Genomic DNA, 14,318 nt, shown 5'->3' on the forward strand with positions numbered 1-14,318 from the left:
TCATGTCAAGAGGTTTCATGAGTTTGAGCCCCAGATCGGGCTCACTGCTGTCGGTACAGAGCCTGCTTCGGATCTTCTGTCCTCCTCTCTCCGCCCCTCCCCCACTTGCTCTCTCCCCAAGATAAATAAATATTTTAGAAAGTCAGCTTCTTTAGAAATTATGACAAAATGCTCAGACAGAGAGACGCACAAACCACGTTGGTTATTCTCTTGGCTTTTTGACTAGTTTCTTGTGTTGGCGCTTATGGCAAAGTAAAGGACAGTACCTGTGTAAGTGGCAGGTGTCAGAAATCATTGTCTGAAATATTTCTCCTTTTAAAATGTTCGTTCGTTTATTTTTGAAAGAGAGAGAGCGGGGGAGAGGCAGAGAAAGAGCGAGAGAGAGAATCACAAGCAGGCTCGGCATGGTCAATGCAGAGTCCAACTTGGGCTCAATCCCATGACGGTGAGATCATGACCTGGGTTGAAACCGATCATCAGATGCTCAACTGACTGGGACACCCAAGCCCCCTAGTCTATGAAATATTTCTAAAATGTCACAGAATAATTTGTGAACAGCAAACCAGAGCCCTTATATTATTCCCACATTCAGTATTCAACGTGCAGATTTACTTGATGCTGTTTATAATACTCTATGTGATATACGTCTAAGATCTAAAAATCACACTCATTGCCTGACATCCTCCCTCAATTTCATGGCTTCCCTTTTGTTTATTGACAAGGGATTTATATTCCCTAGGATTGACAAGTTGTATGTTCCGGTTACTGAGTAAAATAATTAAAACTTAACTTCATGTGTCATCACTTTTGAATTGATATTCAAGTACTCATTGCCCAGGACACCAGACAGTCCTTTACAGGAAACACTTCTTGCATCCATATGGTTATCTGTCATTTTAGATAATAACAATGTCTTTATAGTGATTATTAGTATAAATTATTTATGTTAGTGACAGGAACATCAGAAATACATTAACCAGCAACTGCCTAAATGGTACATAGCACAGAACTTATGGGCACTTTTAGTCTTACTTGGATGCCTTTTCTTTCAGCTTGATTGGAGTTTAGTTCCTGTCTTTGGAATTATATCTGTTCATATCAGTGGAGCACAGACCACAGTGCCCAAGTGGCAACGGAACACATTTCTGTCTGGAAGACTCAAGGATGACTGGCTCCATTCTCAGTCATTGGCATCAGTATCATCATGATCATAGCAAATACTTGTTGGGTGTTTACTGTGGTTGAGGTGGTTTTTTTTTTTTTTTTTTTACAAATGCTATGCTGTTTAGTATCTCAACAACATTGTGAAGTGAATCTGTCTGCAGACCCAATACTACATAATTAGCTTCTGACTTGACCATGAACCAGTTTGACTCCTCCAAACGATGAGAGACCACACTGCCTCAGTTTCTTGATCTTGAAAATGGGGATAATAATGTATCAACATTACAGGGTTGTTATGAGGATTAAATGAGTTATTACCTGCAAAGTGCGTAGAACCACAAGTGCTCTACGGTTATTAGCTGTTAATGGAACTGCTGAACCCAAAAGTAACCTAAATAATGGACATTTTGGCCGGAGAAGAGCTTGGCACAATAAGAATACTTTGTGCGTTATTAACCTTGATGGTTTGTGGAATGCATGACACATTGTCTTCTGTCTTCTTGACATTGCTACATCGCCATCTGTGGTCCAGCCTCTGCAGCCCCTGGACTTGAAGCAGCTAAAAAAGGGAATTGAGACTGGTGTTTTTATCTTTTATTTTTATAACTTTTTTAAGCTTATTTTTATTTATTTTGAGAGAGGGAAAGAAAGAGCGTGTGAGTATGCAAGTGGGGGAGGGGCACAGAGAGAGGGAGACAGAGAATCCCAAGCAGGCTCTGGGATGACCAGCGCAGGGCTCGAATTCATGAACCATGAGATCATGACCGAAATCAAGAGCTGGACGCTTAGCTGAATTAAGGTGCCCTTAGTCTGGTGATTTTGGTGAGGTGACAAGAAAATTTACATTATTTGCCTCCTGGAATTCAAAAAGAATCTTTATTTAGATCAGTTTAATAATTTGCACAGTTTGTGGGTTCGAGCCCCACACTGGGCTCTGTGCTGACAGCTCGGAGCCTGGAGCCTGCTTCAGATTCTGTGTTTCCCTCTCTCTCTGCCTTTCCCCTTCTCATGCTCTGTCTCTTTCCCTCTCTCTCTCTCAAAAATAAATGAACTTTAAAAAAATAAAAAGTAATAATTTTCTGTAGTACTGAAAGCCATTCTTATTAGTCAGTAGAAGCCAGATTATTTTTTTGTAACAAATTAAGCCTGAAATTGCTGGGGCTTAGCCCAACAAAGATTTATTCCCATTGGATTTTTGCCAGTCAGAGACAGAGACAGAGAAAAAAGACAGAGAAAAAAAGCACATAAACTTTTTATTACCTCAACCCAGAAGTGATGCATGTCACTTTTGTTCACATTTAATTCTCCAGAACTAGAACATGTTCTTACCTAACTGTAAAAGGGCCAGGAAATGTAGAGGAGAAAATGGAATATTTAACACTGCCTTCTCTTCCACACACTCCAAATGGCTCCCGAATACTTACTGATTACAGGTCTAAGCATTTGTTGCGAGTGATCCTGTAATTGTTGGTAACGAGAGATTGGTAAAACCACTCCCTGGATGGAGTTCAGGCTATAGGAAGGGTTGGTTTGGGCTGTGACACTCACTGATTGGATCATAAGTGGGTACAGGATGTAGGTGGTAAAGAATAAATGTCAAAAGGAAAGAAGTAGTCTTCGTGTTTTGCTGAGACATTTCTCCATTATCCCTTTGGACTTGGCCAAGAACTAAGGCATTTTTCCTCTTTGCAAAACATAATTTAAAAGTTCTGGGTGGGGCACCTGGGTGGCTCAGTTGGTTAAGCAGCCGACTTTGGCTCAGGTCATGATCTCGCGGTCTGTGAGTTCGAGCCCTGCGTCAGGCTCTGTGCTGACAGCTCAGAGCCTGGAGCCTGTTTCAGATTCTGACCCTCCCCCGTTCATGCTCTGTCTCTCTCTCTGTCTCAAAATTAAATAAACATTAAAAAAAATTAAAAAAAAAAGTTCTGGGTGAATGTGATATCCCAGGATCTATGTATGTATGCATATACGTGTGTGTGTGTGTGTGTGTGTGTGTGTGTGTGTGTGTGTTCACTTAAGTATTTAAATACCAATCCTGGGGATTCCTGTAATAGGTTCTATTATTATGTTTGTTTTATAGTAAAGATACTAAAGTTCAGAGACAGTAAGCAACTTGTCCAAAATCCAAAATCCACAGCTAGGAAATGTCAAAACTGGAATTTGAACCCCGGTCAGCCTGAGACTAACTTGTGACCTCTTCTTGAAGGCTACGCTGCACCTCTCACACCTGGCATTTCCCCCTCCCTTTTTCTTTCGTTTTTTTTTTTTTTTTTGTAATATCTTTTTTGCTAGAATGTTTTATTTCCCACCCCTCATGCCCAATACCTAGCACCTTACTTTCTTTAGCATAGAAATTCAATAGATCTTTAAAATATTAAAAGAAGAAAAACCGAAGCTAGAATTGAGGCTTAAAAGCAAATTGAAGTTTTGTGCGATGAGCCCCAGACAATATCAGAATGTGAAATTGTGTGATGGAGGATGCTATGTATACTGTGTCTTCTGCATTGAAGAGGCCAATCCTCATACAGAACTCTCTTCTGAAAGGCTGCTTGGGCATAGAGCTGATAGGCCCCATCCTGCACCATCGCCTCTGTCCAGAGCTGGTCTGACCAAGAGAGGGCATTTGATGCAAGGATAGCCAGTCTACAGCCTGACCAGAACCCTTTAAATTGTTCCGGTATGAAACTTCGGCCAATGGAAGCTTGATATTTATGCAGAGAGACCATTGGTGATTTGGTAGCAGTTTTATAGTGTGGCTTGATGTCTGAGGAGAAGACAGCACAAAAATCAGATGAGAGTTCAAGGTAGAAACTGTGATGGAGTGGAAGCCATCTAAGAGAGAATGGACAGAAGTGCACAGTAGTGGTGGCAGGTGGAACCCTTGAGTCTTGTTAAGGGTAGAATCCAAGAAAAAAGATCAGTAAACACTTTCTGCTTAGGGATGGGATAACCTTTTTGCTGAGCTGTGTTGGATTCTGAGAGATGGTCCACTTCCCATATTCTGTTTTAGTTCTTCCTGTAAAATCTGGTGGCCAGACTTTTCTTGGCTAACATAAGGCTGGTCACTTGGCTGGCATTTCTGTTTGCCTTATGTTCATGTGATGTCACCTCTTCCTGCAGGTGACCACACTGGTTTTTATAAACAAGGTCTAGCACTTTCCTCTTTCTTTCTTTCTTTCTTTCTTTCTTTCTTTCTTTCTTTCTTTCTTTCTTTCTCTTTCATAACAATTATCCTCCTCATGCCTATGAGAACAGATTGGTTTTGAAGTTTAACAACTTACCTTTATGTTTATGTGTTATAAGTCTATTTAGGGAAGGTAGGGATGTGGGTCATGTGAATGAAGGTACCAGATCTATGCCCAGGTTATTTCTGAATGGAATAGAAATAATTATTTTACAAAAAATCAAAAGTAACTCTTTTGTTTATTTCAGCAGTTCAATTGAGGGTTTTTTTTAAAGGTAAGTGCTACATGGGGCTTAAAGTCACAACCCTGAGATCAAGAGACACATTCTCTATGAACTGAGCCAGCCAGGTGCCCTCTATTTGGGTGTTTCTTAGTGAGCTATCACTCTGTCTTGCTTCTGGTACATTTGTTGTTGTTTTTTTTTTTATGCCTCTGTGGACAAAGAAAATGGTTACTTTTTCTTTCACTTTTGTTTTCTCAGTTGTATCCCTCTTCACCAATTCTACACCTCTCTTCATCTTTTCTTATAATGTACAAAGAATTGCTTTCTACTACTCCAGGAATCTTCCCCACAAATGAAACGTGGACCTAAAAGTGCCAGAGAGTGTCTTTATACTTGAATTGGTATTAAATGGAAAGAGATTTTTAGCTTATATTTTAGACATTAAACAACATAGTGGCTTAAAGCTAAAGAAAAAAGAGGGCTTCTTTTTCTTTTTCCTTAACTCTGGTGTGCAGAGCAACCCTTGAATGAAATTGTTTTATTTATATTTTATAGTAGAACTCTACTGTAATACTGGGATAGTGGCCAAGGAACTGAAGGTTCTCAGAAACACAAAGAGATTTACTTACCCCTGCTGGGCAGTATGTGAAGCTCTGAAAAAAATGTGACCTTCAGCTGGATGTCACTGGGTTTACATTTTTCTAGTAACTACGTGACCACTGTACTCAAAATTCTTTTGTTAAACTTAGATTTTTAGTAAATCTCACAGAACTATGGGCAATATTTCAACTGCTTATTTATCTACTTATGCCAAAAGAATACTCAAAAATGTCTTTGAAGATTACTCTTAAGTTTCCATCCAAAGCTATAAACAACTTGGGAAATACTTTTGGTGGCCGCTTTGATGTGAGAATCAGAATAAATGCCGATGTTTCAGTTGAACTATAAGTCTAAGACCATGACCTATGGACACATCTTATCTTGTCCCTTTGAGTTTCTATTTTGTACTTATTACAAATATTTCTCAGACTTCTATTTAATATCACATACTGTCAACACAGAAATTGGTTAAGATTTCTATGACAATGGTAGGTATCCTGATAGGTATGGTAGGTAGAAATCCTCCTGATTTCAGAAGTGTCAAAATGTGAAAATATTAAGCAATATTTGACTACCCTCCTTGTTGCTTATCAGGGAGAACAATTCCTAACACTATTGCAGCTTTTGCATACAAACTCTGATGATATCTCCCTCCTTTCCACCTACAGATAACTGTGTTCCTCTAATTTTGCCAACTATATGCTTTAAATAGTCTATTTTGAACTATTTTATAGATAGAACTATAACACAGGTGTTCTTATGTGACTTGCTTTTGATACTCAACAGTGAGATTCATTCATTCCAATGTAGCTGCCATTGTTGTTATAGTATCCCATTTTCCAGGTGATGGACAATTAGGGCTATTTCCAATGTTTTGTTCTTATAAATGATTTTGCTAAAAACATTTCACAGTTGTCTTCTAAGGTAAATGTGTGAGGGTTTATATCCAAAAATGGAATTGCTGAGTCTAGATGGTAATCTTAATCTGATTGTCAACAAATGCTGTGTACTTCCTCCCTTCCCTGAATATTCTGGAGGGGACATGAATTCTGTTCTTTTTTTTATTAGTGGACAGGATTTAATTTTATATTCAGGGACTTGCAGAGGTAAAACAAGGAATACAAGAGGGAGGTGGTGGTGCTTCTCAGCCCACAGAATGACTTTCAGCCATAACTGGGGGGAACCAAAGGCAGATAATGGTTGAGGCAGATTGGGCACTCCTCTGTCTCTATTGACATGGGTGTGAGGTAGGGCTCTGTTCTACTAGAAAACTGGGGTGTCAGACTGCAGCACAGTTGATGTCATGGAATCCACTGTGAGGTCTCTACTATGCTATGGAATACGTAAACTTAAAAAGAGAGCACTTCAAAAAAAAATAACATTTCATTCTCAGACTGTATGATTTTATTTATTTATAACTAAGGAGACTAAGCTGGAAACAGCTTGGTTCCTATGCTTTCAGTCCTTCTGATGGTCTTCAAAGTTTCCTGTCTCCTTGGTCTCAGGTGTCATGGTACAAGGGATTTCTGCCATGCTGCTGTCCTCCACAGTCTTAGACATAATGCTCACCTCTGAAGCATGTGAAGCATGGTGGGCTTTGAGGTTCTTTAATAAAGAATCAGTCCTGCTGGGTGTCTTATTTTTAGACATTGTGGTCACTGTGGTCAAATGGACTCTAATGTTCTTCAACAAAGGGCAGTTTTTCTTGGACTCATGGGGGACCCTGAGCTAGTCATAGATTGGATCCTGCCCAACTTTTGAGATAACTGCTAGATGCCTCTCTGCCTCAAACACAGTGTTATAAAACAAAATTTAATAGAGTATATTTGAAGATCTAGTTGGCTTTGTCAAGTGATTCATGAATCTAGCAGCATTTCATCTAGCAAGTAAAGAGATGCTCCAATGAGTTGTACAAAATGGAAGGTTTTTATAGGTAGGAAAACGGGCTGAAAACGTTATTAGCAAAAGAAAAGAAAGGATTGTTTCAGGCCAGAACATCTTCATTTTGGGGGGAAGGGAACAAAGGGAGTTTTTATCACGCAGATTACATCACTAGTGCTCGCCAGGAAATTTTAGATTGCTGGTTAAAAGGTCACATTTTCCTATGATAAATTGAAACTGTAATTAAATCTTGGTTTGCTGTCATGGGGGCAAATAACTCTGTTTTGAGCTCTCTCTGTTTCTCTCTCTCTTTCTTTCAGAGACAGAGAGAGTACACTAGAGTGGGGAGAGAGGCAGAGGAAGAAAGAAAGAATTTAAGCAGGCTCTACTCTCAGTGTAGAGCCCAATGTGGGGCTTGATCCCACAACCCTAGGGTCATGACCTGAGGTGAAGTCAGAAGCTTAACTGACTGAGCCACCCAGGCACCCTGGGCTTGTTCTTTTTTAATGACAGTACTGTCCATTTTGTCCCCAGATGAAATGGTCTGAGTATTGGCATAACCCTTTGCTGTTGGTTTTAGGAGGTGAATAACTTTTTTTCCAATAAATGAAAAGACCTCTTGTATCTGAAGGGACACACAGCTTAAGTTAGAAGAGTAACCAGGCCAAGCTTCAGGTGGAGCTTTTCTTCATGGTCATGAGTGGATAACTTTACCCACTTCCAGAGAAGCAGCTTGGTTAGCTCTAAGGTCTTAGGCTTGCTGCTTTTGCCCTGGTTGGCCCCACCACTTTAGCATGTTCTTTTCCCAGAGTGGAGCTGGTGAGGACGAAGCTTGACCCTGGGGAGTGTGACACTCAGAGTTAGCATTCCTACGTGGGTGTACACATTGATCACTTCTTTTTTGTTGATCTGGATAAAGTTACTCTGAAATGTTGGTGCCTACTTGAACATAGCATACTCTCTGGCACAATTGTGGCTGCAGTTTCCTCCTGGAGATATTAAGCATGTCTACATGCTATTCAGGATTTTTATCAAGACAGCTCCTAGAGGCTCCTTCTTACCATGTAGAAGGATGCATGGCATCTCATGGCCCTGGGCTCACTGCAGGTGGGTAAACCTTGTCATCCCCAGGTGCCACCCTCCCCCCCCCTTTTTTAAATTTTTTAGTGTTTATTTACTTTTGAGAGAAAGAGAGAGAGACAGAGGCGTGAGTCCGGTAGGGGCAGACAGAGGGAAATACAGAATCCGAAACAGTCTCCAGGCTCTGAGCTGTCAGCACAGGGCCCTATGCAGGGCTTGAATTCACAGACCATGAGATCTTGAGCTGAACTGAAGTCAGACACTTAACCGACTGAGCTCCCCAGCCCCCCACCATCCCCTTTTTGCCTCAGGGTCCCAGGAGGGAGGGGACACCCACAATGACTAAAAATGGGTGGGGGACCAGGGGCACCAATTACAGAACACTCAACCATGTTTTCCAGGGACTCTCTGGTCACCTGGACCCAGATGGAGCCCTGCCTGGGGCATGAGGCATGGAGTGGCCTGGGGAGTGACCTCACCTTGGAGCCAGACACACCCACTCTCTGCTGCCTCAGCAATTTGATCTCAGGAAGAGAGAGGCCCCCCGCAGAGGCAGCTGCTTATCTCCCTTCAGAGCCTCCAATTCTGCCTAAACTCAGTGAGGCCTCTTTCATCCTCTCTGGCTCACGGTGACCTATTGCCATCACACATCCCTTTGTTCTTGTCCCCACAAAGTTGGCCCCTATGTGCCTTCTACCATTGAGCCTCAGACTGGGTGACACTGCCCTTAGTTGAACGGGGCCAGATACTTCATTTTTAAATGATCCTTTGCCTCTTGCAACTGTGTGAAATAAAAAAAAAAACAAAAAACCCAAAACATATATAATGAAATCAAACTAAAGATTTTGCTTTCCTCTCAGAAAGAACGGAACTGTTGGTTGGTATATCAACCAACTGCTGATTGGTAATGGATGGTAATAATGGGACATGAATCTAAGGATAGAAGAGTTAATAGTAAGCAGATTTGATGAATGGGCAAGTTTGTCAATATGAAAATATGTTATCTTCTCTCCAGAGGCAGATTCACTGTGACACTTACAAAGCTCAATCTTCAAGACCCTCACTTGGCTAGGGCTCTTCCAAGATCCTGGGAAGATTTGCTAGCAATGTGTTGTGTGATTATACAGTTTTTTTTTTAATTTGCAAAAGTAAAATATTTTATTTACAATCAGGGCTGCTGTCTAGTTCCACCATAACTTTCTTGCAGTCACACCTACCCTTATGTTGGGTGGCTGTGGACTGGCCAAAGCGTTTTTGGGATCTGACTAATAAGAACTTCAGCGGGGCATAGATTTCAGTGGGTTCAGTGGGATTATTTATGTCATTTGCAGTCAGTTCCATGTATCTATCCGTGTTCAGGTTGTGCTGTGACTTCCAGGAATTCTCTTAGGACATTTTGGGCCAACTTACCTGGGTCATCAGAAATTGCAAGACCAGAAGCTGCATCGTGATCTGTGATGTTCTACTGTCTCTGGCCATAGGATACCTAGAGGAGAAATAAGGTTTGAAATTGTACAGGGCTGGAAGCTAGTCTAGAAAAATATTCTGATCATCAAATGTATACAATTAAAAGTGGAGGATTTGGTGTTCAGACATGCCTAGGTAAAAGGGAAGTTCACTCTTGTCAGGAATTTACTGTAGAAAATACCTTTTGTTTTTTAACTTCATTTGGTGAGAGATGTGTGAAACAGAATTTACCAGAATTCTTCTTTCTAGGGTACCAATTTGGACTACTACAAATAGTGTGTACCTCTGTGTGTAAAGTTGCATGTTTTATGTCTCGGTGCATTGCACTGTGTCTTAAGTTTATCAGTGCATCTTTTCCTAATGAAATCTGGCAGTTCCAGATAAAACCACACTCAGCAGAAAGGCCTAAAGAAGCAAATGTTCCAGTGACAAAACTCCTGGGTGTATTCCTCAGGAAAGTAATGTATTTTTAATAGAACGATTTAATCACATTTTATAGTTCAGTGTAACTTAATGGTGATTTTAAATTCAATTTGAGCTGCTCTCGTGTATGCCTGAATCCAAATTAATTTGTATGTTTTCTGGAATTATTAACCCTACGAAAATTCAAACATGATGGAAAAATTCAGTGGAAATACAAACCAAAATAAATCTGGCAGAAGCTTCAAGATGCCAAAAACTCTTTTATAACACTACAAAGAAAACAAAATGTCTGATGGTTAAAATCATGAAGATTAAGGAAAAAAATCACAACCCCAAAAATAGATAACAAAAAGGAAAAAGAGACCTTAAATCAGTATTTGCTTTTATACTTAATTTGGTATTTGGGATTTTATATTGTTTCCAATATATTGATTGTTTTAAACTTCCCAAATTATTTGTTTTAAACTTCAACATCTGGGCTTATTCCCGATTCTCTACTCTTTGGAGTAAACTACAGCTGCAGGGGAAAGGACTCTATGAGTTAGCCATGCTTCTCCTCTTGTGTCTAGTGGCCGAGGAAACTTGAGCACACTCCCTCCTGTGTAGATGGAAGGGGCTCTGGCTTGGGATGTGATCTTTGCTGGGGACTGGGGCCCAGGGCCCAGGGCTGAAACCTCACGTTCAAGTGATGTGGAGGAGAGCTAGCACTGGCAGTGGAGAACATGAGGACTTGTTTGTCGCGGAGGAGCAGAGCCCCTCTTCTCCGCATATTGTCCCAGGCAGAAACCCAGGTCCGCAGGAGTCCGCAGCTGGAATAGGAATCTCGTTCTCTGCTTAGAAATCTAATTCTCCAGGGGTGTCTGGGTGGCTCAGTCGGTTGAGCATCCGAGACTTCGGCTCAGACCATGAACTCAGTGTTCCTGAGTTCGGCCCCGCATCCAGCTCTGTGCTGACAGCTGACAGCTCAGAGCCTGGAGCCTGCTTCAGATTCTGTGTCTCCCTCTCTCTCTGCCCCTCCCTGCTCACACTCTGTCTCTCTCTGTAGCTCAAAAATGAATAAACATAAAAAATTAAAAAAAAAAAGAAATCTAATTCTCCACTTCAATTTATTGCAAACATGCAAACACAGGATGATTTTTCTTCTGAATCCAGGGAAATTATGTCTTTTACATTTGGTGCATTATCTAATTCCTTGAAGCATGAAGAAAGATATGTAATAATATTAATGATGGATTCTGTTTTGTGTTGGTTTCTGTGTTAGCATCTCCCTCCTTTCTTCCCTGTCTTCCTCCATTCCTCTCTCCTCTTCTTTCTTCTTACACTCAACAAATCTTTGTCTTATGCTATATATATGTATATATATCACATCACTTGTATGACTAACATTTAAATTGTTGTTATGAATCAATGTTGCATTAAGTATTAACGCTTTTTTTCTGTAGTATACATTTACATAGGTAGGATTGCTGGGTTAAAGGTGTATATATTAAAATATTAATTTTATAAGCAATATAAGCAAGTATTCTTTAAACTATGTTTTTAATATTCTGGATGTTATCAGTCATTTTAAATCTTGTTAAGTGATGGCAGAAAATGTTATGTTATTGTTATCTGACTTTTAGTGACATTTAATGTCTTTTTTATATATAGTTTTTCATATTTTCTCTTTGCTTATTCATATAATTTATCCATTTAAAAATTAGGTGGTTTGTATTTTTCTTAATAGCATATAGGTTCTTATCCCATTATAATTAATATTATCTTTTGACTTTGTTCAGGTTTTTTTCCCTTCAATACTGAAGCTTTTTAATATTTATCTAATCAAATCTGTCAATTTTTTTCTTTTATAGCTAAGCATTTCTTATATTGTTTGGATGGTCATCTACATCACAATATTATAAAGCTTTTCTTAATATTTTCTTCTAGTATTTTATTTTACTTTTATATTTGTATATTTAAATATCCTGATGTTGAAGATTATTTGTGGTGTTAGATTTGATTGTTTTCTTCCACACCGATAGCTAATTTTTCCAGCATTGTTTATTGAATAATTTATTTTTTTCCCCAATGAATTGACATGCCACCTTTATCATAAATGAAGGTCTTTCATATACTTGGATTGCTTCCTGATTTTTGAATTTGCTTCACTGATGTTTTTGCCTATTCCTGTGCTCATTCCATACTGCAGTTTTGTAGTGAGTTTAATAATATGTAGCTGTAGTTTCATAGTAAGTTTTAATAATATGTAAGTAATCCCTGGTCACTAATCTTCATTATCAAAATTTTTTTGACAGACCCCATGCCTTCATTTTTCCATATACATGTTAGACATACCTAGACATACAAGTAAAAAAAAAAAGTGTGGAATTTTGTTTATAATTGCACTAAATTTTCTCTGTTAATTTAGGAAGATTTATTGCTTTTATTTTACCTCATTTATTCAGGTTTTACATTCTGTTCTTTGATAAACTATTGTGGTTTTAGAAATATAGATTATTTTGATTTGGATTATCTCGGGTATATTATAATTTTTGTTGCTGTGAATTAAGATTTCCCTCCTTCATTTTTCTATCCTTTTCAGTGCTAACTGGTTTGGTACTGAGTCTCCTGGATTTCTATGTATATAAGCATTTCATTTATAAAAATAATTATATTTTCTTTTTCATTAGATCTTTAAAAATGTTGACTACCAGTCACATAAGGCATCTCTATCTAATTCTTGATTCTAGGAGAAATATTCTTAATATTTCACAATGTAAGTAATTTTAATGATAGTATCTGATAAAAACTTGCATCTTGCATAGTGTTACTACTTAATAATTTTTGAGGAATAGCTGAGGAATTAGATTGTTTTCACATCTTTTTACATAACATTTTCTTCCTTCGCTTTTTAATATAATGAATTATTTTGATTGATCAACTAATGTTTACTCATCCGTTCAGTCATAAGGCAAACCCTGCACAGTCATTGTGTATTATTTCTTAAAATACACTGTTTGATTCAATTTGTTATATTTTACTTAACATTTTATATTCAGAAGTGAAATTGACTTATGGTTTTTTTTTTCTTCTCTCTCTTCTCTTCTCTTCTCTCCTCTCCTCTCCTCTCCTCTCCTCTCCTCTCCTCTCCTTTCCTTTCCTGTACTTTTATCAAGCTATTGTAAATGAATTGGGAAGCTTTCTGTCCTTCTCTAGGTGCAGGAATAGGTTGAAACACACAGTAATTACTCACTCATTGAAGGTGGGGTAGATGTCGGGAGGGTGATAAAGTAGATTGTCCTGTACATGACTCCAGAGTTCTCTCTGGCCAAGCATCTGGGACTGCATTAGGAGGGGCTGTGTTCAAATTCACCCTCACCAGAGCTGTGGTTCTATGGTTTTCAGGGTCTTTGGGTTCTGGACATCTGGTTTCCCCAGCCTGAACTGCCTGTTTGTTCTTAGGCTTACTCTGTTTGGAATCAAGTACTCTTGTTTGTCCTGAGTCTTAAAACACAGTTCCTCCTTTGCCCTATAAAACAAGAAGATCTAACCATATTATTAGGAACTTGTCTATTTTATTACTTTATTTTAATATGTCAATTCATATCAAATGTATTCATTTTTAAATATTTAAAAACATCAATGTGCTTGATTTATCATTATTCGCTACTTTTATTTTATTTTATGATTTTATTTAACGATGTGCATATAAACACATTTGTCAGACATTGTCCAAAATCTCTGCAACTTTGAATTCATTTAATTCTCTTAATAGCTCTATATTTTAGTTATTATTTTTTCCCACTTTATATATGAGAGAAATGAGGCACAGGGAGATTAAAACTATTGCCCAAGTTACTCAGCAAAAACTGGTACGGCTGTAATTAGATATGCAGGAGCCCAGGGCAGACTGCCCCCAAATGTACTCCAATGACATATTTTTATCATTCTGAATTAAAGCTGCTTGGGTAATAGCCATTGTAAGGACACTCAAACTCTCATCTGTCTCCCCAAAAGCAGGAAACAAATCTCACATATGAAAAATACCCTCCTTGTACTAAGTAAAAAGACATCCTTATCACCAGAGATAAGGATTTTGGAGAAAGCTGTAGAAATTAACCTTGTCACTTTTTTTTTAATTAAACTACTGCCTAGGCCCAAATTCTACTTAGAATTCCTTACTAATTAAACCTCCCAAACACCTGTTTTCCTTATCCTGTAAATTCCTCAAAAAAAAAAAAAATCATCTTTTTGTCTAAAGTGTGTAAAAACTGCTTGCCTTGGTCATTTCTTTGGGGTCACAATTTTACTATTGG

The sequence above is a fragment of the Lynx canadensis genome, chromosome F2, assembly GCF_007474595.2.
Source record: "Lynx canadensis isolate LIC74 chromosome F2, mLynCan4.pri.v2, whole genome shotgun sequence".
Lineage (NCBI taxonomy): Eukaryota > Metazoa > Chordata > Mammalia > Carnivora > Felidae > Lynx > Lynx canadensis.